Genomic DNA, 26,832 nt, shown 5'->3' with positions numbered 1-26,832 from the left:
CCTCATCACTCTCTAACTTTTCCTGCCGCCATCTCGGCGAGGTCAGAGACCACGCCCCTTTGCGAGGCCACGGCCCCCGACGCCACCCTTTAAAAGCGCTGACTACGAGCGCTTCAGCCCAGACAGACTGTGCTCCTGAGGCGGAAGCCGAGAGCGTTCTATTTGTTTTTAAGAAACTGTTGCTTTTAAAATTATTGTCACCTTATTCTGTGTGCACTCGCCCTCTGGCACCTCTGCTGATCCTGCTCAGCCGAGTTAGCGCTGCTGCAGCCCTCATCACTCTCTAACTTTTCCCGCCGCCATCTCGGCGAGGTCGGAGGCCACGCCCTTTGCGAGGCCACGCCCCCCGACGCCACCCTTTAAAAGCGCTGACTACGAGCGCTTCAGCCCAGACAGACTGTGCTCTTGAGGCGGAAGCCGAGAGCGTTCTATTTGTTTTTAAGAAACTGTTGCTTTTAAAATTATTGTCACCTTATTCTGTGTGCACTCGCCCTCTGGCACCTCTGCTGATCCTGCGCAGCCGAGTTAGCGCTGCTGCAGCCCTCATCACTCTCTAACTTTTCCCGCCGCCATCTCGGCGAGGTCGGAGGCCATGCCCCTTTGCGAGGCCACGCCCCGACGCCACCCTTCCTCGCCCTATAAACAACGTGCATCTTTAGGACGCGCAGCGGACGAGCGCAGCGGGCGCGCAGCCTGTGCGCCGAAGGCGCGCCAAAGGCGAGCCCGTCTGCGCCCGTCCGCGCCAGTACGGGCCCTAGGGCACGTCACGCTGACCATCTTATCTCGTATTCCCCTCAATCCCTCAGAGACTTGCAAAACCTCACTACCTCCCTACCCCCATCGGCTACCCGCCGGATACGCACTGCCGGTACCGTGCACCCCGACCGACACCACCTAAGCGGTAGCACCCCACCAATTACGCCAAATACGAACGCCACGACCATTAGAGTGTTATACTTAAACACCCGCTCTCTGGTCAAACACTCTGAGGATATCTTCATTCTGCTATCTAACACCAACCCGGACATGCTCCTACTCACGGAAACGTGGCTAAACTCTGAGTCTCTCCCTGATATTTTGGCCGCCCTCCCCCCTGACTACTACATCCTTCATGCCAACCGCCCTGGTGATCGCCCCGAGGTGGGGTGGCAGCCATCATATCCAAACGCCTGAACTCCGTCTCCTCCTACTCCCTCCCCATTCCGAAGGTGGACAATCTACTTATCAGTGTGCAAACTGATACCGGTACCCTTACCCTTCTGCTCTTGTACCGGCCTCCCCAACCTATGCCATCTTTCTCCACCACCCTAAGTGAACAGCTATCTAGCCTTCTAACATTGCACTCCAGTTTCGCCCTTCTCGGCGACCTAAACTATTGGTTTAGCGATGTCAATGCCGGCTCCCATGCTACAGAGCTCTTCGAGACTCTCAACAGCCTGAATCTCACCCAACAGGTTACCCAACCGACCCACAACAAGGGTCATATCTTGGACCAGATTTGGACCTGCAATCTGGCCATATCTACACCAGACGTCTCTCCCTGCGTCTGGTCCGACCACAACCTAGTCAACACCTCCATCACTGTAGCCAGTCAGATCCCCACTCCCTTGATGGCTGGTGGCTCCTCACGGAAATGGAATACATACGATTCTCAGGGCTTCCTCATTGCCCTGGCTGACACCCGTCCATCCTTCCTCCCCTCTAATGACATCGACGGATGGGAACACGATCTTGGTTCCTGGCTCGAATCGGCCAGTGACCTCTTTGCCCCCCTGGTCAAATTCCCCAGCACCAGGCATCGCAACTCCCACAGGTGGTTTTCTGGTGATCTTAAGCTCCTAAAATTAAAAACTCGGCAGTCAGAGCGCACCTGGAGACGTGACTACTCCGACCAAGCCCGACAGTCCTACTTAGCTGCGCGTAAAGAATATAAAGCTGCCATCAGCCGAGCTAAAATGGAACACTTCTCTAACAGGATCTCGTCGGCAGCTGATAAATCCAAAGAGGTGTTCAGAGTCATGGACAAACTCACTACTGACGACAGGACTCTCCCAGCCCAGACTCCCACTCAGGAGGCTTGTGACACCCTCAACTCGTTTTTTTTGGACAAAATCACAAAAATCAAAAACTCTATCCCCCCTCTCCCCAGTTACCCCCACCGGTTTCCTGCCCTAGCAATCCCTTAACTTTCTCCTCCCTCCCGCTCCTTGATCCTACCTCTTTAGCAGAGTTAGCAACCCGGGTGAAATCAGGCTCCCCGATGGACTGCTGCCCGCCATCAGTCCTGAGGAGTATATGCCTGCACTTACCAGACTGTATCCTACCATTACTCAACAGGGCACTCAGCAGCGGCACCGTTCCAACTTCCTTCAAGGAGGCTATTTTAATGCCCCTCCTCAAAAAACCTGGAGCCGACCCCGCGGAGCCCTCGAACTACCGCCCTATCTCCCTCCTCCCGTACTTCTCAAAATTGATGGAGGCACACGTCACTCGGTGCCTGTCAAACTTCATTGAATCATCCTATCATCTTGAGCCTAACCAAGCCGGCTTCAGACCCGCCCACTCCACTGAGCACGTCATTCTGGCAGTCCTGGACACACTCAGGAGCAACGCGGACGCGGGCTCCCCTCAAGCCCTCGTCCTCCTGGATCTCTCGGCCGCGTTCGACACGGTGGACCACGACATCCTTCTCCACCGTGTCGAGCAGGCTGGCATCCAGGGCACTGCGCTTGACTGGGTCAAGTCATTTCTCACTGTGAGAACACAGGCGGTTCGCCTGGGGCCCTACACCGCCACCAAGGCACCCACGCACTGTGGAGTCCCCCAGGGCTCCTCCCTCTCGCCGCTCTTGTTCAATTTATACCTCCGGCCCCATATCAAATCCCTTCAAAAATGGGACATTGTCACCTTCAATTACGCCGACGACTTGCAGATCATCCTCCCGCTCGACTCACCTCATGCCATTAACACCTTCCACGCAGTTATGATTCACATCCAAGATTGGATGAACCAGAATCAGCTGAAACTGAACCCCGGGAAGCAGGGGCTCCTCCTCCCGGACTCAGTCACGCTCACTGGGGCCCGCAGTTCTGGCCGTCGGAGCTTGGCCCCCCCCCAACCCCAGCAAAAACTGTAAAGAGTCTGGGTGTGATCATCGATGCTGAGCTCTCCCTCAGAACACAGGTGGGAGCAGTAATATCCTCCTGCATGTACCAGCTCCGGAAGATCCGCAAAGTTCGCCACCTACTTCTCTCCGCTGCACTTACCCAAGTCGTGATCTCACTTGTGCTCTCCCGCCTAGACTTTTCTAATTCAATCTACCATGGCCTTCCATCATCCCTGACTCACCGCCTCCAGGTTGTCCAGAACCAAGCGGCCCGCCTAATCCTCAACATCCCCAGATGGCAATCTGCCAAACCCCTGCTTCATAGCCTTCATTGGCTCCCTATAGCCCAAAGGGCAGCCTTCAAGGTGGCATGTCTCACCTTCAAGACCCTTCATGGCTCTGGCCCTGAGTTTGTAACATCTCTCATCCGCCCCTACTGTCCTCAGCGTGACCTCCGCTCGGCCCACCATCACCTACTTGCCACTTCTAGAATCAAAACTAAGAAATTCGGCGGTCGCCGCTTCTCTTATCTAGCCCCTGCACTCTGGAACCCCCTCCCTCTCTCCATCAAATCCTCAACCTCTCTTTTGAACTTCAGGAAAGTACTCAAAACTCACCTCTTCCCTCCCCTTTGTTAGAACCCCGCTACTTCGCTTCCCCCTCACCCATTCTGTCTTTCAGCACCAGGAAGCCTCGGCGTCAGTGCGCTTTACAAATGGCACCTAAGATAAGACACCAAAAATGTATACAAAAGTTCTAGCAAATCGTTGTGCAGAAATCAGCTGGTTTCATTCATATACTGTCCTTATTCCAATTAAGGACTCAATAAGTCGCAAATAAATAATTTCTCTATATGAAACGAACCTTATAAAAATAGCCTTTGTTTTAGATAGCAGTCATAAATTATCAGAGCGTGGTAATCTAAACGCTGTTCATCCATAGTATTATAATCTAATATTTCCAATATCCATTCATTCCAAAAGGGGATCCTGATCATCCTTCCCAATTTAATATATCATTTTTGCTGTCATACGTTTAAAGGTATAGTAATATTTGAATACCCTGCTTTACCAGTTTTATATATTTCAATCAAACAACAGACTCACAGGGACAAAGTTCTCGGAATTATATAAACATTCTTCCCAGGTAGGACCTTTTATCTCCACCTACAAGAGAATTCATTTATATTAGCCTCCTCACTGCCCCTACAGGTCATAGTTACACTTGAAGTCAAGTCACTTGTTTCCTAAGGAAAGAAGTCACATACCTCCAATTCAGGGATTCTAGCAAACGGAACATTATTCGCATCAATTATATATGAGTATTTGAGTGCAAACGTTTTAGGTAACGTTGTACCGTTGCCTTTGCTTGAAGCATTGACAGCCAGTATTATTTCACTGTCTATTTTCGTTTTTGAATGAGTGATTGAAGCTACGGAAGCCGTTTGCACAGCCCCCTTCGCGGCTTCATCAGCCAATGAATTCCCTTCAAAGTAAACGCCATCACGTTGATGACTCAGAGTGTGTATCACGTGAGTGTTTTGTAGTCCGTCTCGCAACTGAACTACTTGTTCCCAAAGCGTTTTATGCTTGATTGTGCTACCTTTTGCATCTTTGAAACCATTTTGAAGCCAATTCTGTAAATATTCATTGTAAGATTGAACACAGTAAAAGGAATCGCACACTATGAGTGTGGGGAATTTGCGATCCGTATTTTCAAATGCCATTTTGAATGCTTGTAGTTCAGCTCGCTGAGCTGTACAATCTCTTAGAGATTGTGTGTTTGTGACCATTGGTCGGAATTTGCCGTCACGCATACGACCTTTAACGATCGTGCATGCTACACTATAAGCTTGCTTACTATCCGTAGCGGGTTGTGCAGATCCGTCAGTATAAATTATAAATTCATACTGGTCAAGAGGGAGAATCTCAATAGGCAGAGGACATTCGTGTTCGTATTGCAGGAATGCTTGAGTTTTTAAAAAAGGATAAAAAAATATTTGCAACATCAGTTTCAGCAAGAGAATTAACCCATTGTATCCATCTTGGATGTAAAGCGTTTGCATTCGGAATGCTTGCTTCTGTAACTGCCTCTAAGGCTGGTACAGGGGTTACTACCATAATGCGTTTCCCCTGTGCTAGCACTCTTTCTTTTGCTACAGCGGTTTGAACTGCTGTCAGAATTTTTTTCTGTAGATTTAAATATCATTTCTGCTCGTGGGTACAAATGTGATTTGTATGCAATTGGTACTTGTTCACCTTCGTTAAAAGTTAAGTAGGTGAATCTGCATTGACCCGGAATGATTCGGATCACTAAATTGCATACTTTTACGCGTGTTTGTAAATGATTTGTTGCTAACATATCAGCTTGAAATGAACGCAGGATATCTGTGTGTTCCTGTGTCCAATGTATGATTCTAAAATCAGGTTTGATTAATTCATAGAGAGGTTTAACCCCTTCTGAGTAGTTTAGAATGTAAGTTCTTCCAAAATTCAGGAAACCTAGAATCGACTGTAAGTTTTTCATCATTTTTGGAGGTTGGAGCAGCGCACATTTTTCTAAAAAGTTGGCTGCCAGGCTTTTGCCTTCATTTGAAAGTTTATATCCTAAGAAAAAGACATTGAGGTGGGCAATTCTTGATTTCTTGAAATTGAATTTGTAGCCCTCAGAGGCGAAGCCCAGAATAATGGTATTCACCCTGTTCAAGTGCCTATGCAGGTCATCGTCTGTCAGATAGATATCATCGACATATGACAATGCCTCGTCATCATAAATTTGTAGTAACTCTGTTACTCTTGCTGAGAATAACCCCGGGCTGTTCTTGAACCCTTGTGGGAGTTGACAAATGTGACGCTGGGTCCCCATTATTGAGAAAGCTGTCAAACACCTACTTTCAGGTGCTATGTTTTGAGAAAAGAAACCGTTAGAAATGTCTAATGTGGTTTTATATTTTTTACGCACAATGTTATTCATTAATGCTGTACTATGTGCATTTTGCACTACAAATGTTTTAGAACAAGAGTTCAGGTGTCTGTAGTCCAAAAGTAGAGGATATGCATTATCTGGTTTGGAAACAGGAAACAAAGTATTGTTCATTGATGAGGTGCATGTTTCAATCACCACTTGGTATTCAAGTTGATCTAAAATCTCCCTGACCTGTTTTTTCGATTCTTGCTTAATTGGGTACTGCCTTTGTGCAGTAGGTTGATTTTTTAACTAGATCTTGTGTTGAGGTGAGTCCTAATCCCATCCTACATGATTTTTGTATAATGCAGGGGTTTGGGCAACTGCCCATTTCCTGGCATAAGTACATTTTAAATGTACTGTAACATGGTTGGAGAAGGCTGGCATAATGATGTCTTCGCCATGTGGGCACTCCCTGATAAATTCTGGGGGCCAGTCCTGTTCTGCTAGAAGTATATCATAACCCTTTGAAAGTCACTCCCAAAAGAGTGCTTTCACTTTTCTTGGTATGTCTCCCTCCATCTGGAGTGTTATTTCATATAACCTATGTGGAGAACTAACCCTGGTGTCTACAGTCTGAACTTGAATGTCTTCATTCAAGTCCACTGTCTCCAGAAGTTCCTTCAGGTTCTGGCGAGCTATTGTTACTTCTGCTGCACTGTCCAGCAATTTCTGAGCCCATTCTCCGTTCTTGAGTTCTGTTCTCAGAATTCTCGGCATGTCTGATCTTCAGACCTGCTACCTTCTTCTTGTTAAATTGAGGTTTTGGTTTGTTTTTCTGAGCGTGTTGATTGTCTTTGGACTTCATGTGTTCTTCCTTTTGATCTGACCGTCCTCTTCTTTCGGATGTCTGTGACGATATCTGAAAGGTACGAGAGGAACGTGTATCAGTATCGTGATACCTGTCAGGTTTTCTCAAATTATCTCTATTTCTGAGCTTATACCTCCTTCCAGAGGTCTCCTTGTGAGGAGACCTACCTCGGGATTGAGAACGTTTCTCTTTTGAATTTTGTTTGTTATTTTCCCACTTCTTTTTAGAAGATGTAGGATTGTGTTTAAAAGAGTCCTTTTCAGGACCTTCAGACAGTTGTGGTTTAACTGGTTTCCCACCCAAACTGTCTGCCCAATTCTTCATAGGATTTTTCAATTATTCTGGCTAGTTCTTGTTGTTGTTCTGTTACATCAAATTCCTTTAATTTCTGGCAGATCGCCACTGATGCTTCTTCTTCTTTAATATTAGATAATATTATTGTTGAGTGGTGTGATCCCCATTGGTAAACAGATTGTTAAGATTCTGTGTTTCTCATAAGGGCTAGTATCAGGAAATACTTCAATTTGAGTAATTTTTGAGCTATCCAGAATGGAATTTGTTCACGTTTGTGGGCAATTTACGGGAGACACCGATTACAACGCGGCCTTTACACCGCGATACGTTTACAAAGCGGTCATTACAGAGCAAGTCGTTACATCGACTTGCGCTGGATGGCGCTATATACTAAGGAATAGTATGATTTACTATTCCAACACCTTCCCTACTGTTACATAGGCTGGAGTTGGAATAGTAAATCATACTATTCCTAAGTCCAGCGCCTCTAGCGTTGCTTTGTAATGACAGCGTTGTAAATGTATCACGGTGTGAAGACCGCGTTGTAACGTCATTGTTAGACCTGGCACCATTGGCGTGGGTCTCCCTTCCATTTTTGCTGTTGCCTCATGTGTTTTTCTGATGTTAGATGCTTTGGGCACTGTGCCACTGCTGTCCAGTGCCACAGTGCTCGTGCTCCCTTCTGTAAATTGATGCATTGATTAGTGGTTCTATGATTGTATATTTGGTTTACTTGTCAGACCCTAGTACAGTGCACTGAGTGTGCCCAGGGCATGTAAATCCAAATGCTGCTAGTGGGCTTGCAGCACTGGTTGTGCCACCCACATAAGCAGCCTTGTAAAATGTGTCTAAGGTCTGCCATTGCAGAGCCTGCATGCAGTCTGGTACTGTCATGCTGACTGGGCAAGTGCACCCACTTGGCAGTCCCTAAACCTTCCCTTGTCTTCATATAAGACACCCCTGTGGTAGGCCCAAGGGCAGGGTGCATTGTAAGTATAAGGTAGGACAAGTCCTGATGTGTGTGGCATGTCCTAATAGCGAATTACAGCCACTTTAGTTTTTCACTATTGCAAGGTGACCTGTTCTCCATAGGCTAGAATGGGCTGCTGGATTGTTACATGTTTATAATCCTAGCAGACTCAGAGAACATGGTAGAAATTCGAGTTTAGTATGCCTGGACTCAGAATAATAAAATACATCTTTTAGTAAAGTTCATTTTAATATTCTGTGTTTGCAAATACCACTTTTAGAAAGTAGGTATTTGCTTGCCTAACCATTTGAGCCCGCCTCTGCTAGGTTGCGTATTCCTTGTCTGGGTTTGTGTGTGACAGGACGGGGGAATTCCAGGAGACAGGCTGGGGCAGCCCGGTGGTGAATAGGGAGATCTGCAACCAGATCAGAGGGAGGAGTTGCACCTGGGACCTGAATAGGACTGTGCCCGCCCCCACAGTGCTGGCTCCACCCCCTGTGGTGCGTCTGATGTCTCTGCCCTGCACACTGAAAGAAGAGAAGGAAGACTGTCAACAAAGTGCTCCTGGACTGTACTTGCCTTCCACAATGCTGGCTCCACCTCCTGTGGGGCGTCTGATGTGCCTGCCCTGTGCTGTGAAAGGGAAGGAGAAGTCTGGTAAACAGAGGGCTTCAGAACTGGCTTGAAGTGGGCACAGACCCCTCTCCCCTCAGAGAACAAAGGATTTTGGGGTATAAGTATTGGGACCCTGATCCCATGAAATTAGATCACTCCTGGAACTGACAAGAAGAAACCTCTGCTGAGGAGAAGGAACCTGAAGAAACTGAGGAGAGACTATTCCCAAGCTGAAGTGCTGCTTGGGGGATTGGCCTGCAGTGGTTGCCTGGCTGCCTAGAGAGGAGAAAGGACTTTGTGGATTTTACCTCTGCTTTCAACTTGTGCTAAAAAGATCTCCAAGGGCTTGGAAGAGAGCTTGCTCCCTGTCCCAGGAGCAGTGGACTTCACCAGCCTTTGTGAACTGCTGCTGTTCCAGTGGCTACAGAGGCAGGGAGCTGTGACCGACTCTCAAGACCGGCCCGGTGTCCTGTTGGCACCGCACTGAGCAACGTCCGCCTCGAACAACACAAGCTCTGCGCTCACCGACTTCGTCTCGACGCCGTCAACGATCTGTAGCCTGCACCGCGACTGGAAGGACATCGCAACGCCTTGCTACACCGAATCGAACTGGTCTGACCGACGCGGTCACTGCTGCTGACTTCGAGTCCTGTGACAGCACCGTAGTTGGGCACCACCTCGCGCACTTCGCGACGCACCGCTGTCCGGACTGACGGACGCCAGCTCCCGAACTCCGTCTCGAATGTCGCACTGTAAAGCTGGAAGCACCGCAACGAGCAACGTCCGCCCCGAACAATGCCAGCTCTGAGCTCACTGATGCCATCAACGAGCCGTAGCCTGCACCGCGACGGAAGGGACACCATGACCTGCAACGCTTTCTTTTTGTACACCGTGACGATCCCCGGAACCGGCTCGCACATCCGTGCCGGCCGCTCAAGGAAAAGGTACTGTGTTTGAGTCTGTCGACATTTGAGTGGGCCCGGACCGTCGCGGTTCGCTGGATTTGTTCAGCACGCCGTAGCCGGACAAGGCTACAGACTCGCACAGAACTTTCATTTACACCTTTTTAACCAGAACTCTTGAAATTTAACAGTACTGTGGATTCTTTTTGTTGTTTATTGGTCTTGTGATAATTCTATATAAAGTATACTTATTTTTTTATATAAAACCTTGTGTGGTGTACATTTGTAGTGTTGTCACTGGGTTACTGTATGTGGTTACAAATGCTCAACTTACATCGCCTCTGAACTAGCCTTGACTGCTCGCGTCATGCCACCTAGAGGGTGAGCAGGGGTTATTTTAAGAGGGTAATTCCCTTGCCCTGACTAGAGGAGAGGGTCCCTGCTTGTCACAAGTACCTACCTGTGCCAACCAGAGACCCCCAATTCTAACTGTCATACATCCCATTTTACCCATGACTGTGTGAAAAGTCTGTGGAGTATTTTTTAGTGTATTCCCCTGGTGAGAGGTTTGTTTTGGAATAGCTAATGGTGGTTGGACTGTGAAAATCCGCATGACATATTGAACCAATTGTCTGTAGATTTTGATTAACTCTTTGAGTTGAGTGAGCAATTCTACGTCTCTCATGTCTTCGATTTCAGGATGAGGTATGTAACCTGCTAAAATTGGCCATGTCGCTCCTGGTCTTCCTAGTGGACCTAGCCTGGTAATGTGATTGTATTGTTTTAGGGCGCCTTTAAACCAGAGATTATGCTCCTAATATGTGAGAGGAATCTCAACATCCTCGAAAGGAATATATTCCTCTGGTGGAGCATCTTCTTTGTTGAAGTGGAACATTTATGTTACTGGGTGTGATTCTGGGAATACTATCCATGAGTAGAATGCCTCTGTCTGATAAGATTCATGTGCTCTACCACCTCTCAGTGTTAGGCCATGTTTTATAAGTTTTAGAGTGATGGTTCTCCTTAAATTTGGAGAGATGTTTATAGCATCCTCAACGGTTTCATCTAAACCTGTAAAATTAAAAGCTGCTGCGACTTGGTCGGTTACAGCCCCACCGGTTCCGGTGTTGTTGTCGTTATCGGACATTGTTTAATTAAAAATGCAGAGCAAGTTTCAAGGGAACAAAGATAAGGTGCACAATATTTTGGAACAGGGTATCCTTCAACGTTGAACAAACCAAACAGCTAATACATAGGATTTTCGTCCTACTCAGCTATGGCAGATATTATCCCTTCCCACTCCAGATGTCTTATGGAGTATTATGAGTAGGGGTCTCTGAGAAAAGCACGACTGAGTTACTCCAGTATCTAACGTTAAATTACATACATAAATAACACAGGCAAACATGTGAATACTCGTCTGGTGCTTTTAAATAGTTCTACCCCAGTATGCCTAACCTAAGTGTAGTATGAGGTAAGAAGTAGGTGCTGTTTTTCTATAGTCTAGTTTAGCTATAGTTAGTATTTGACAGAAGTCCCTCTCGGTTCTAGTCTGCTCCATACCTTAGAATGAGAGAGGTTGGAATCTCTTTCCGGGTCTCGATCTCTAACACCCCGCAAAGGAAGTCAGAAACACTGGAGCTGGGTTCTCTGTGAGGAGGATGACAGCGTCTGGTCAGTGCGTCAGGCGAGGACTCAAATTCCTTCCGAACTTGCCTTGGCAAGCCGTGTTGAGCTGTGCAGCCGAGCCCTGGTTTGCCATGGCAAGGGAAGGTATATTTATACCTTGAAAGTGTTTAGGAATGCCAGTATTGATGTAAAAGTTGGGCAGAGGAACATCATGAATGAACCCCTAAGAAAAAGATTTTCATGCATAATAAATGAGTTCTTGGAGAAATCAATAATACAAGCAGGGGAAGTCCTAAAGGCTTAAGAGTCTGGTTTTCCAAGAACTCGTTGTGACGTGGAATGGACGGATGTAGGTGACCATGCCTGTATTTGGTTCGCTTGGGTAATGCCTAAATAAGGACTGGAATCCTATGCCTAAATAAGGGCAATGAGAGTTGTGCCTATATAAGGGCATGATTCCGGAAACCTATATACAGGTATATAAATCGTAACACAACAGTTCTTCTTACCTAGAACATACTCAATGTCATAATTAAAGTCTTGTAAAGGATGTTTTCACTTGGTAATTCTGGGAGTAGCCTAAACAATTCAATCAACAGTTTGGATCTATTCTTCAATGAAAAAGGACTACCCACACATATGTTCCAAAGTACTGAGTTCCCCACCAAGTTCCCAAGGCATCCTTCTCAATGGTTCAGTAGGCATGCTCTGCACCCCTAAGTGCTCTGGAAGTGAAAGCAACCACATCCTCCCTTTCATTGCTTTTCCTCTGCATGAAGAGAGCACCCAACCCAACGTTACTCGCCTCAATCAGGGAATTGTAAGCAGGCTACTCACCCATGAGGGTCTCAAGGCGCTGAGGGGGGTGGGTTCGCAAATCTGTTTAGCCAAAGAGCCAGGTCTTGAGGGTCTTCCTGAAGATGTTCAGAGAGGGGGCACATCTGATGTCTGCCAGTAGCTGCCAAATTCAGTGAGTTGTTTGCTGATTTAGGGTCAGTTTATGGATTGAGCGACTCAATGCTTGACAGCAATGTACCACCAGTGTTTCTCTGCCGGATTTAGGTGGGGAAAGTCCATGAGACCTATGTGGTTGAAGAGATCGCCAATTCCTTTGAAATTGGCCTCTTATGAGCTTTGAAATTCAGTATCGGAACTGACCGTATCAGCATGGAACTCACCAGTATCATCAACACCTCCATCACCACAGCAGCGTTTCCGCACGGATGGAAACAAGCAGAGGTCAGACCCTCTATTGGCTACAGCAAACTCAATAATGATCAACTGATCTCCCTGCTCCCCAACCTGGCCAAAGTACTCGAGAAGGCCATCTACAAACAGCTTACCAAATACCTGGAGCAAAACCACCTACATGACGCCTCCCAATCAGGACTCCATGCCAACCACACCACTGAGACATCCCTAATCATTGCCACAGAAGACATCAGAACCCTTCTTGGCCATGGAGAGACAATGGCCCAGATGCTCCTAAACCTCTTTACTGCCTTCGAAAACTTTTCCCACCACACCCTCATCAACAGACTCTACAACATCAGCATTAAGCAAAACACCTTCAAGCGTACCACCTTTCTCCTCACAGGACACACAGAGCATCCGCTGCCTCCCTTCACCTCCGAACGCAAGAATATCTTCTGCGGCGTACCCGAAGGATAATCTCTTAGTACCACCTGGTTCAACACCTACATGACCCCCCTCACAGACATCGTCAGATCCCATGCCTCAACGTTATTTCCTAAGTAGACGACACTCAACTCATCCTCTTCTTAACAGAAGAAGACCCTCCACCACCAGAATCAACTTCTGCGACGCCATGACCAATGTAACCAACTGGATGAGAGACAACTGCCTTAAACTGAATTCCGACAAGACAGACGTACTGATCTTCGGTAAGAACAGAACTGTATGGGGCCACAGCTGCTGGACAGCAGAACTTGGACAAACACCTACACCTAGAGACCATGCATGCAACCTAGACATCATCTTCAGCAGAAAACTGACCATGAAACGACAAGTCAAGGCAGTCGCCTCCTCCTGCTGCCACACCCTTCGCAAGCTCCTCAGTATCTTCAGAAGTATCTCAGGCAACACCAGGAAAATCATCACTCAGGCCCTTATCACCAGCTGCCTCATATACGGCAATGCTCTCTAGGCCAGCACCTTCACCCAGCTCCTCATACAGAATGCTGCAGACAGACTCATCCTGGACCTCCCCAAATGGACTTGCATCACCCCCACCTCAGTAACCCCCACTGGCTTCCCATCCAGAAGAGATGCCAGTTCAAGAAACTCAAGCACGGCCAAAGAGCTCTGCACGATCAAGAACCAACCTTCATCAACCAATGACTGGACTTCCACCGACCTGCAAGACACCGGCAATCCTGCTCACTAGCCCACCCCCACATCCGCTGCAGCCGTAGTAGGGGGTGCTCCTTTTCCTAAATTGCCACCAGGACCCGGAACGACTTACCCCTCCATCTTCGAACAGCACCCTTCCTAGCGACTTCAGGAAGAAACTTAAGACCTGGATTTTTGACTGAGACGTTGCACCCAAAGTGCCAAGATACCCCTAGGGGTAACAGTGGTGTGCTGTACAAATTTTGATTGATTTATTGATTGAGTACCAGACAATGGCGGAAGAGCGGAATTGCCAATGATTCAAATAGTATTTTTTAAACATTTTAGCTATTGATCTGATTATGCATTCCTTCCCCTGGCATCTGTCTATTGTGCTTTACATCACTGTGCTAAAGTTGCACCCTCATAAATTGCCTATTAGCCAATTTGGAATTTCTTTGAAGCATAAACTCTAGAAACCATTCTTCGATCTAGTTGAAAGTTTGCCTTGACATGTCTGTGACTGGGGATTTTCCTTTAATCATTGCAGGCCTTAAATTTTGTGTGAAAGATTAATGTCTACATCAAAGATACTTATTAATTTTCATTGACATTCCTTTCTACTTTGATGACAAATAATGACCTCTATGGGCACGCTGTAGCCCCAGGAAATCTGCATGACATCGGCACTCCCAAATGTTGGGTAGATAAGGCAGTATTAACCTCAAACTATAAGGTACCGTGTACCAAGAGACAAGATTCATACCAGCATTTCTAAATACAGTCAATAAGGACTATCTAAAAAAAAATTAATGAGATTTGAATTTAATAAAACCATGTATCCACATCCACAAAGAAACTATCTGTTGCACCACCATCGGAGACGACACCACAACGATCATGGAACACCTCAACTTCCAACTCCACACCGCCGGCAGAACGACCATCAGAGACACCCCCACCTACAGAAGCCCTGGATCTTGTCCTGCATTGTGTGACACAATCACCAATTTCATCACCCCTCTAGCCGAGTGTAAGCACTACATCTTTCTCAGTGACCTCAATTTTCACCTGGATGACCCCACAGACACCAACTTCTCCAACGTCCTGGAGTGCACGAGCAACATTGGTATCACCCAGCTGGTCACCAACCCCACCCACAGTGCAGGAAACACGCTCGACCCGATCTTCACAGACAGAACTCACCTGGACCGACCACACCAATGTCCACTTCACCATAGCAGTAAAACTGCGCTCTGCCACCAGGACTCCCAGTTCCTCCTTCAGCAGCTGGAGCAAAGTGACACAGACTCAATGGATAGATGCCCTCAACATAAAAAAGCCCGCCCCTGCAAACAACCTGCAACAGACTGTCCAGAACTTCACCAACTGAGCTAACCGTGACGCCCACCTCCAACCAACCAAGATGTGCAGAGGTACAGAACAAGCCAGTTAGTACACACCAGAACCCAGGACAATTAAATGCAGCTGCAAACAACTGGCAAGAAGGTGGCTCACCAGCAGAGAAAACCTCATACCTAGCCACCTTCAAGTCAATGCTCAACAATTTCTACCACCGCCTCAAAGACGCAAAAGAAGACGCCCAAACAATCCGCATAAAAGCAAGCGCCAACCTCACCAAGGAACTCTTCAGCATCGTCTGAGAGTTCTCCTCCCTGACGGCCCCCTGAGAACACATCACAGGATCTCTGCGACTCCCTAGCTAACTACTTCCACTACAAGATATCCTCCATCTACAGCAACTTCGAACCATAACTCACTAACCTCTGCACCCTCCTCACTGCAACGGACACCACTCCCAACCTCCTGATCAGCGCATGGGAACAGCTCACCACACACAACACCACGCCACCATGAACTCCATCCACTCAGGAATATCCATGGACCGCTGTCCCCAAGGCCTCTTCAACCTGGGATGCAAGGAGATCTGCCCCCAACGAACCACCCTCTTCAACTCACCCATCTACACAGCCACTTTCCTGACACATGGAAACACGCAGAAGTCAGACCTCTCCTCAAGAATCCCTCGGCCGACTCCACTGAACTCCAAAACTACCACCCCATCTCACTCCTCCCATTCCCTGCAAAAATCCTTGAGAAGACCATCAACTGTCAGCTCACCGAACACCTGGAGAAAAAAAACCTGCTGACACCTCTCAATGCAGCATCCACCCCAACCGCAGTACTGTACTGCTCTGCTCACAGCCACGGACAATATCCACACCCACCTCGACATGGGAGAATCAGAACTTGGACCCACTCCCACACCGACAGACCACGCCCGCAACCTTGGCATCTTCCTGGACAGCAGGCTCACCATGAAATAACAGATCAACACAGTCTCCTCCGCCTGCCTCCATTCTCTCCCCAAGTTCTGAAGAATCTTCAAATGGCTCTCCATCGACATGAGGAAAACCGTCACCCAGGCCCTAGTCACCAGCCAGTTGGAATACGGCAACACACTGTATGAAGTAACCGCCACCCAACTATAAGAAGACTCCAGACAATACAGAACTCAGCGGCCAGATCAATCCTTACCCTGCCCAATTGGGCCCACCTCACCCCCCACCTCAGGAACCTCCACTGGCCCCCGTCTGCATATGATGCCAATTCAGGATGCTGACACATGCCTACAAAGCCCTTCACAACCAAAGACCAGCATATATCAACCACTGCGTGAACTTCCACCAACCCTCCAGACACCTTTGCTCCGCCTTCCTCACCCTTGCACAGACACCACACATTCGCCGAAGTCACAGTGGAGCCTGTTCCTTCTCCTACCTTGAAGGTTTCTTGAAGAAGGTTAATCGATTCTCTGGGATTTAAAATCCAAGAGAATCGATCAACCTTCTTTAAGAAACCTTTGAGTTTCATATTAAGTGCACCAGTCAGCATGGAGGGATTGTCCTTCACAGCATTCTTGGTTCACTATAGCCGGCGCCAGTGGACACGGCGCTCTGACAGGGATGCACACAGATTAAAATTGACTCTCTGCTAAGTAATAAGGAGGAACTTTGAGTGCACAGTGGCAACATTGTTCTATACCTTCCCCTACCTCGCCACCAAGCTCTGGAACAGTTTACTCCTCCACCTCTGGACTTCGCTTTTCCTGGAAGATTCTTCAGGTAGAGACCTGGCAGTTCGACTGATTTCTGAAACCAAGCACCTGAATACCCTCACTGGTGAATAGCAGCGCTTTACAAAAATACTGATTGATTGATTGATATAGGTTTATTGAAGGTTAAAGTGCAGTATACAAATTTGAAAAATGCAAATGCTGCACCAAGCTCATTTAAATATATAGAAATTATTTGCCATGAAAGTTTCCAGAATTAGGAAAGTACAAAATAATAGGCAAAATCAAAATTAAACTAAGGGGCTGATTTATTTGGTGGAAGGACTGTACTCCTTCAGGGCGATGGAGAACCTGCCTGCCAAATTTGGAAATGACCATCAGACCAAAGGACATTTTGAGCATTCACAGAAACCACCAACAAGGTGGTTCCTGTGGGCGTATTGAAACTTTGCAGTACAGCCCATACAAACATGATGGAGCCGTACAGCATCTAAATGGGTAGATCAATATATTGGCATTAAGGATTCTCCATCACTGTTGCAACAGAGTATGCTTACTGCCAACATATAAATCAGTCGCTAATTGTCAATGGGTAGCAAAATCATTTAGAAAACAGACAGCATCCTCAGAGGCTACGGAAAGGTCTTTATAATGTTTTGGCACACCCCCAAATTCATTTAGTTACAGATTCTTTGGAATAAAATACTAAAACTGAGAAGTCAGCATGGTGTGAGAATTTTTACAACAAAACCCAATTTCTCTTTTAAAAACTTCACATAACCCTACCATTCTAGCACTAACCTACTACATGGGTATTGATTGCACCTTCTGAGCTAATGTTGTCTGGAGGTGTTGAAAACAACTTATTACATAATCAACAGAGAACCATCAGAAATTAATGCAATACAGTGTGTTAGCAGGAAGAACATTGAGAATGTTACACAAGGCTTCCTCTACCGCAGTGCTTCCCAAATATTTTTGAACCACGACCTACCTTTTAGAATGCCAATCTTTCTCGACCATTCCTAGCTTTATAGAATAAGAGGTGAGTGATTTTTTAAATTAACTAAATCATTGAGTGATAGTACATTGTCATTTACAGACAGCCCATTTTCAGATGAAATGGCCACAAAATTTGAACAGACACACAGCTTTACTGATAAAACTATATTGCACAGAAATGATAATGTGTGGAAATTGTGGTTTCAATTAATATTTATCATTTGTGCATCACCAAGTAAAGTGTATTGATCTGTTTTAATCCTATTAAAATGTTTGCTTCCATCACACTTCAGAATTACAAAAAAAAAGTTCTTTGGTTTTTCTTTCCTCGCTATTGAATGTTCTCAGTACACTTACAGGTATTTACAATTTGTTGTGTGTTTAAAAAAAAAGTATATCATATAGCCTTTCTGTTCATACTCTATGTACCCTGTCACTTAAATCACTTTATATTTCCTTCTCTGATTACACAGTGAGAGGAGTTTATAAACACCAATCCTCATGTTTAAAAATAAATTTGTCAGAAAACATAGCTTGGCCTTTGACCTCTGTCTGTGAAGGCAGCAAATGTGACAAGTTAATTAAAGAGTTTAAATGCATCTTTATTTATTGCTTGGAGTTACACGACCAACCAAAAATGGCTTTCTACCAACCCATAGTTTGGGAAACACTGCTCTAGCGAGCTCATGGAGAATGTTAGAAATGGGGGTGTCTAGTTGGCATGGGTAGGTACCTTTGTCCAAATAGGGGCCCCTGCTTCTAGTCAGGGTAAGGGGGATACACTCCTAATAAAACACCTGCTCACCCCCTTGGTAGCTTGGCACGAGCAGATAGGCTTGTCTCAGAGGCAGTGTGTAAAGCATTTGTGAATACTTACAGTGAAAACACTACAAATGGACACCAAACCAGTTTAGAAAAATAAGTAATCTTTATCTAAACCAAAACAAGACCAAACAACAAAACTCCACAGTACAGTTATCAAGATATCCTCAAAAATAGGTTATTCACTCAAAAATAGCTTGCAGCAACAAATAACTCCACTTGGAGTTATAACGACGTTGTAAACACTGAAAATCCCAAAGTACGCCCCGATCCCGAGGTGCTCGGCATCGAGCGCACAAAGAACAGTACCTTGGAAATGATGAAAGCAAAGACGGTGCATGACGTCGGGGAGGTGATGCTTCGTTGGCGCTGTGCGGCGTCGGTTCCTTATGACCCCAGGGGAGGTGAAGCCTCTGTTCCTTACTGCTGTGCAGGGGAGGTGAGACGATGGTTCCTTACTGCGTCGGGGAGGTGACGTCATGATGGCGATGAAGCCTCTGTTCCTTATGACGGTGTGCTGTCGATGGATTCGGAGTCAAAGATCGCCTCCGCATTGATGAAGTTGGCTTCAGAGTCGATGCGGCACGGCAGTAGGCGTCGGGACCACGCCGCAAGTCAGAGCAGTACGTCGTGCTCTTCATGGGTGGCTTTGGGGCAGGTTACGGCGTCACTCGCCGGCGTCGCTGTTGCAATTCCCTTCTTTGCCAGCAGAAACAGCCGTTCCAGATGCAGAGAGACAAAAGGGGTGAAGTCTTTGTGTTCCTGAGACTTCAGAACAGGAGGCAAGCTCAGTTTTAAGCCCATGGAGATCTTTTTCTTCAAGCAGGTGACAAAGCAAAACAGCAAAGTCCTTTTTCTCCTTTCCTTGGCAGCAAGCAGCTACTGCAGGCAAACGACAGACAGCAAACAGCACAGGGGCAGTATTCCTCATCAGCTTCTCCGGCTCTTCTCCTTGGCAAAGGTTCCTCTTGATTTCCCAGAAGTGATCTAAAAGTCTGGGGTCTGGGCCCCAATATTTATATCACAAAATAATGTGTTCTCTGAAGGCAGAGAGTGTCTGTACTCAGCCAAAACCAGTTCTGTCTTTACTGGTGCAGCTTCCTGTCCTGGCAGCAGGTGGAGACAGCATTGTTGTAGGCAGACCAGGCCCATTCAAGTGAAAAGGAAAGATCCTCCCCTACTCTAAATGTAGCCCAGGTCTATTCAGCCCAGCCCTGACTCATCAGACTTCTGGAGCCACAGCCCTCTCCAGCCCCCTGTCATCCAAAAATCAGACATGCAATAAACAAACCTAGCAGAGGCACAAGATGGTTAGGCAAGAAAATACCTACTTTCTAAAAGTGGTATTTTGAAACACGAAATGTAAAAATCACCCTCACTAAAAGATGCACTTTAACATTCTGAGTTCAGGTATACAAAATGTTACTTTTTGCTCTTGTTCCCAGGGTCAGTCATGTTTATAAGATGTTATAAACAAACTCCCCATTCTATCCTATGGGAACAGATAGCCTTGCAATAGTAAAAAAAGAAATCAGCCGTATTTCCCTATCAGGACATGCCACACACATCAGGGCATGTCCTAACTTTCACATACAATGCACCCTGCCCACAGGGGTACCTTGGGCCTACCTAAGGGGTGACTACTATGTAGAAAAGGGAAGGCTTAGGGGCTGGCAAGTAGGTCCCAGACTGCACACAGGTTCTGCAATGGCAGGCCTGAGTCACATTTTACAAGCTGCTTCTGTGGGTGGCACAATCAGTGCTGCAAGCCCACCAGCAGCATTTGATTTACAGGCCCTGGGCACACATAGTGCACTGTACTAGGGTCTGATAAGTAAATCAAATAAGCCAATCATGGAATCACTAATCCATTACAATAATGTACAAAAGGAGCACTTGCACTTTGGCACCTAACAGCAGTGGCAAAATGCCCAAAGCATCTAGACCAGCAAACATGGAGTCCAACACACAGCAAAACACAGGAGGCAACAGCAAATAAAATGGAAGGGAGACCCATGCCAATGGTGCCACGTCTAATATATAACATGTACTGTCAAGTGAGAAATATAAACAAAGAATGAGCATCATGATTCGGCATCCACTTTAAGCAAGTTTGCTGTGAGGCCTGAGGCCTAGTTGTCTTTAAGCCAGAAAGACACACTTTCACACATCATAATAATTTTGATTTCAATAGCTCTATGTCAGTATATAAGTGTGGAGTGAGGTGTAGAGCACATTGTATTAATGCACATTTTAGTTCAAACACACAAAAGCTCCTTCATTTTAAAGTACTGTGCACAAAGGGAGCATACAATTTTCAACCTTTGGGCCAGTGGACATTACAAATACCCGTGAACCAATGCTACTATCTTGCACTAATAGTAGTTCATTAAAAAAATCTCTTTTGTGGACTAGACAAAGTCTACCCCAGGCAGAGCTTGGCATATCCTCAAATGGAACTGAGAAACACCCCGAGGTACACATAACAGTTCAACCACAATGCACCAAAGTGAAGCCTTTTATATGGCACCCAGGCCAGTTTTTATGTATTAGCAGTATCCATGCTGGGAACTGTTGTTTACACTGCTATCCTAAGTCATTTGACACTGCCCTCCAGTTATGTAATCATGTAATCCATTTCTACTCCTGATTCTCCTGGAATAGCCACGTTGAGCAGTAAAAGCTTACTGTGAGTGGTGGTAGTAGGTTGGAACTTAAGATACTGCAAATTATCACAATAAATTAAATTTATATTAAGAGCTATGGCTTTTGAAGAAAAACCTTCATTTGTAGTTAGGTCACATATGGTAGTTAAAGTTATGCACATCAAAGAGATTCAGAAGATCTTTGCACCTTCTGGAGTCCAGGTGTGACACCTGAATGTTTCCTGCTACTTAGAAAAGCTAACAATGGGTGCTAGAAATAAAGCTAAACATGATTTTACAAAACATGTTCAGTGCTGTCTCGTTGAGGGCCCTGTGTAGGACACCCCAGACTACCTGACTATGCCAGCTGTGTCAATTACAGCCAGGTTACTAGTATGTAGCTCCTGTCCTACGATATGACTAAGTAGGGCTTTAAGTGGAATGAAAAACTGGGGGGTGGGGGGTCTATCAAATGGCATGGCCGATGTAATTAAGGACGTGGCTTAAAAATACGAAAGCTAAAAATCTGTGCTTAGCATAGTGTGCCGCCCGACTAGTATTTTGCTGCTTTTGTCATTGCATTCAGATCCAGTCTAATATAACAGGGCTATTGGCTTTCCCAATGGTTGTTAGTTGCATAAGATAAATAAACAACAACTATAGCTTTATCGTATATAATATTAAAAGTGCTTCCATTCTGAAGCGATGAGACTGTGAAAGAACTATAATGAGCCTCCTTGAAGTTACATCAAAGGCAGTGAAGGGTGGCACTGGGGCAGAGTTAAGATTTTTTTTCATCCCACGTGTGAGGGAAAAAATGGAGAGCCCGATAGGGGCCCGTCTCAGACCCTTTTTTGAAGAACTGCCGGTGCTGAGCACCGTCAGGACCCGGTCCACTTAAAGCCCTGTGTCCAAGGTAGTGTCTTGGTTTCTCCCGCAGCTCTGGGTTGACCCACCAGTAGTGCAGCTACCGTGCTCAACATACCAATAGCTACCCACTGAAAAATATCTCCACCCACCACAGTACTAGTGAAGTGGTGCTATGGTAACTATTGGAGTTTTAAGAGCTAATAGAAACGTGCTTACAATGTGTTTTTCAATGTGAATCCATTAAACGTGCAGTGCCTTTAACACCTTGGCCGCGGTGCTAATTCTGCCGTGGCGCAGGAGGGGAGGGGGGCCGCGCGGCGCTGCCATGCTGGTGACGGAACCACTCCGTCACCAGCCACGGGCGCACTGTGCTTGTGACGGAGTGGTTCCGTCACGGCCCCGCCCGCCTAATAGAACGCTCAGCGCAGGCATGGAATTCATGCCGCGCAGGCGCGGCGGCCGGCCCGTGACAGAACCACTCCGTTATTAGCACAGCCCACCCGTGGCTGGTGACGGAGTGGTTCCATCACCAGCATCCAAGGGGTTAAAACAGTGCCTTTCCATTAAGTTTAATACCTCATGTACATAATGTATTGATTACATGTTATACAACCGTAATCAGCAGACCAGGGATGGGATTCATGTTATTTAGGCTGTCTGGTGTCAAGGCTATGTGGGTGACGTGGCCCTTTATGCAGAGGTGTACCCGCCCCTGAGTGAAGAGGGACACAGGTGAGTGGGGACCACGGGCTCTTCGAGATGGAGAGTGCATGCGCAGGATGTACTGACGGAGCGTGGACTTCACAAGGGAGGAGTGGTAGGCTGTCAGGCTGTGATAGATGACGGAGGGTGGGGAGGAGTGCATCAAATGCCCACGTCAGGGGAGAAGAATTGTGGTACGAAGAGAAGGCCGGAGCTAAGCAGGTGCTTGTTTTATGTCTGTCAGAAAGTTAATTAAAAGCAGGGAGGGAGGGTCGAAAAGCAGCTGGCGTCCAGCCCAGTGGCCTTAGAGGGCCGTAAAGTTTAACGCTGCTGCATCTCCACAGATATAGAGGCTGGAAAACTACAATTAACCCCCTAGTGGTAGCGACCCAATAAGGCCTGAAAGGCAAACCCTTCAAGGTGCAAATTGAGAAAGTGCATTTTACGGATTACATTAATTTTATTCGCTTTAAGAAAGATTTACAAGCATTAGCAAAGCCAATAGGTCTTGGTCTTGCCTGTGAGAGCAATTAGCAAGTTTTTGTATCCATGCTGTACAGCAGGGCAAATTCTATGAAATGTGGTTAGAACTAATTTTTGAAAGAGCTGTGACACAACCAGGGCTGTGGTGGTGAGCCTCAGCAAGGCCTACCAGTGCAAGGGGTTCGTCCTTCTCTGCACAAGTCCTCAGACCAATAGGATAGAAGTTGGCACAGAAACTGGAATAGAAAATACAAAGTTTATTAACCTAATGAGGTGAAACTACATTCACACAACACCATTCGGCAATGTATGAAGTAGCACATTGAATGGAAGGAGCTTGGTCCTTTTATACCCACGCAGGGGCTCAAAAGAAGGCGGTACAAGTACAAGAAGTAGGTTTAGGCACATATAAGGTCATACAAAAAATGCACAGTCAACAAGTGGGAGGAGCTAACAGTTGCTAATGCTGGTGAACAGACTAACAGCAGCTGCTTGGACAGCTGCAAGCTCAACTGAGCATGTGCAAAGTGGAAGAGGCTAAATATAACCTGTATCTAGGCAGTTTACAAGAGCAGACAACAGCAAGGTAGGACAGAGCACATGGCATACACGTGGTAGCACATGGCAAACAAAATGGCTACCAGAAATACAAAATGGATTCCACAAAACGGACAAGATAGCCTCTAAATACAGGATGGCTTCTGCTAATGCTAACCCAATCGCTGCCAAATTACAACAGACAACCCTTTTAGCTTTAGCTGAAGACATTCGTTCATCTGGGGTAATCTAGATATGCATCCTGTACATCGATGCTCATCAGTTCAGTGACCTCTTTTTTTAGCATTTGTTGTGCTTTCATTTCTGCAAAATTTCTTTTAGCAGGTGTACAAGCAGTGATGCAAATAGAGCAAAGCATGGGACCACATTGTATACATATACAGCATGTAAATAGTATCACCAATAGTATACATAGCATAGTCAGTAGCTTCTAGCCCCAAGTAATAAAGAGTGTCCACAACCAGTTAAAAAAAGTCCATGTACCAGTCTCTGGGTGAATCTCCGCAGCAATCTTATGTAGTTTAGAGATTGCATCATATACTGAAGGCGAGTGATCCGGAATGAAAACGCAGCAGCTGCTGCCGATGATACGACATGCACCACCTCGATCCCTAATATCACATCAAGTACCATACGATTCTGGAGTGCTACAATCCTCGCAACTTGTAGCTCTTCTGTAATGTTCCCAAGTGCCATTGCTGTCTGATTTGTAACAGCTTCCACAACACGAGTCAATCGCCTTATCTTTCTGCTGTTCAATGCAGCACCCACAAAAAAGAATAAACCCAAGTTAAAGTCGACATATTGTTGCAAAGCAGTGTCAGTTTGGTCAACTTCATTTATACTTATTGTCCTCTTATTTCTGTTCTTGGAAATGTCATTGTATGACTTGAAGTTGAGATGATACGATGCAGGTGCCAGAAACACAGGGGCCAACAGAAAGGACACGTAGCAAGACCCCAGACCACCCCACAGGTAGTTGGTAGTATCCCTTATTACCTCAAACGAAGTGAGAGAATGAAAGAGGAATAAAAGGTGTTCCTCCTTCTTTTGGTGCGCAGGTATCATCCCACACACCCAACAGTCGGTAGTATTCATGGCATTATGTGTATGATGCAACATCTGGATAAATGTATTGTTTAGGTAGGATTGTCGATGCTTCTGCTCATGATAGGGAAGCGTGAAGTAGTGATGCTCAACTGGTGCAGAAGTAGTGATAATCAGCAATTGTCGAGCAGGAGCCACTTTCTCAACAAACCAAGTTATTGCTGCTATAGCCACCATAGCAACAACAAACCCTATAGCACAAATGATTTTCTTATTGCAGATCTTAGTAACTTTTGATCTTTCAGCAGACATGATTATTTCGTAGTAAAAAAAAAAACATTAGTTGGAGTTCTTATCCCTGGGCAGCCGTTAATTTCTTCACCGAGGGTCAAGATGGGTGTCACTTCGCAAGACTGATCCCCCGCCCCTTGCCACATCGGCACTCCATTTCACCAACCCAGGGCGGTAGCTTAACCAGTCCTTTTCGACAGTGCAGGCTCTTTCCTTTGGACTCAGTTGGTATCGCGATGCTCCAGAAATCGTGTGGTCCAGGATGACTCCCTCAGATTCGTCATGTGAGATAGCGTGGCCCTTCTCCGTTTCCAAGATCTCTCGATGATCAGTCAGCACAGCAGGTTCTACCAAGGCAGGCGACACTCGCTTACAGTGAGTGCTATGGACCCAGTTCTTCCTGTTCGTCACTCGAACTGCTGTCCTCGTCGCAAGGAGCACTTGCTCTGGTCCTCGCCACCCCGACTCCAAACTGTTCGACCGCTCGAAGACCTTGACCATCACATGGTCTCCAGGACGAAGTTCCGGGGCCTCACCTGTAGATCTGTCTATAAGAGCTTCTCGAACCTGTTGATGAATAGAGATCAAACTGTCGGTTAACTGTGCCAAATAATCATTCATCAGAACACATGGTACATCCTGTACAGGGCGTGGCTTAGGAACTCCCCAAATGTTTATCGGTCTCCCAAAAACTACTTCATATGGTGTAAGTCCAGATCGTGAATGTGGCACCTATCTTATGGACAACAATGCCAAGGGTAGTGCGTCTGGCCATTTCAAAGACGTGGAAACAAGTGTTGTCGCTAATTTCAGCTTTAGTGTAGCGTTGTACCTCTCCACTAATCCTGCTGATTGCGGGTGGAAGACTGCATGGAATTTCTGTTTGATCCCTAATCCTTTCAGGACATGCTCAACAACTTGCCCAATAAAATGAGGTCCGTTGTCACTCCACAAAAGTTTGCAAACACCATAACTAGGGAAAAACTCCTTTAGAAGCACCTTTGCTGTAGTGAGAGCTATATTATCCTTTGTAGGGCATTCCTCTATCCATTTACTCAAGGCACATACCACCACTAGGACATAAGTTAGGTTATTGCAGCGTTCAAGTTGGATGTAATCCATCTGCAAAACTTCAAAAGGTGCAGTCGGTGTAGCAAACCCTCCTGTAGCAGTTTGTGTCCCTTTACCAAGATTATACTGCCAACAGATCAAACATGACTGTATTATTCTTTTCTATTCTATTCTTTTAGCTGTACCGGCAATCTCTGGATGCTCCCAGACTTGTGTGAGCAATTTCGTTATTGCTAAAGTTCCAACATGTGCCGGCCCATGCGCTATTTGAACCATAGGCTGTAAATAAGCAGCAGGAATTTTCCTCTTATCCATTTCTTTGTTATGCCAACAGCCCTCATCGTCTAATATTCCTTCTTTGGCCCATTGCTCAAGTTCTGCTACCAAAGCAGATCTCTGTACATCTAGCACTTTCTGTCTAGCTTCATGCCATCGCTCAACTTGTGACTTCACTACATACATGGAAGTAGTGCTTCCTTGCATTGCAGTCTCATGAGCTACGCGATCTGCAAAGGCATTGCCTTGTCCTGTCTTATAAGTTACTTTCTTGTGTGCACTACACTTCACAATAACTATCTTCTTTGGATATGTTAGTGCAGTC

Source organism: Lissotriton helveticus, chromosome 6, assembly GCF_964261635.1.
Source record: "Lissotriton helveticus chromosome 6, aLisHel1.1, whole genome shotgun sequence".
NCBI lineage: Eukaryota > Metazoa > Chordata > Amphibia > Caudata > Salamandridae > Lissotriton > Lissotriton helveticus.
This window is presented reverse-complemented; position numbering follows the sequence as displayed.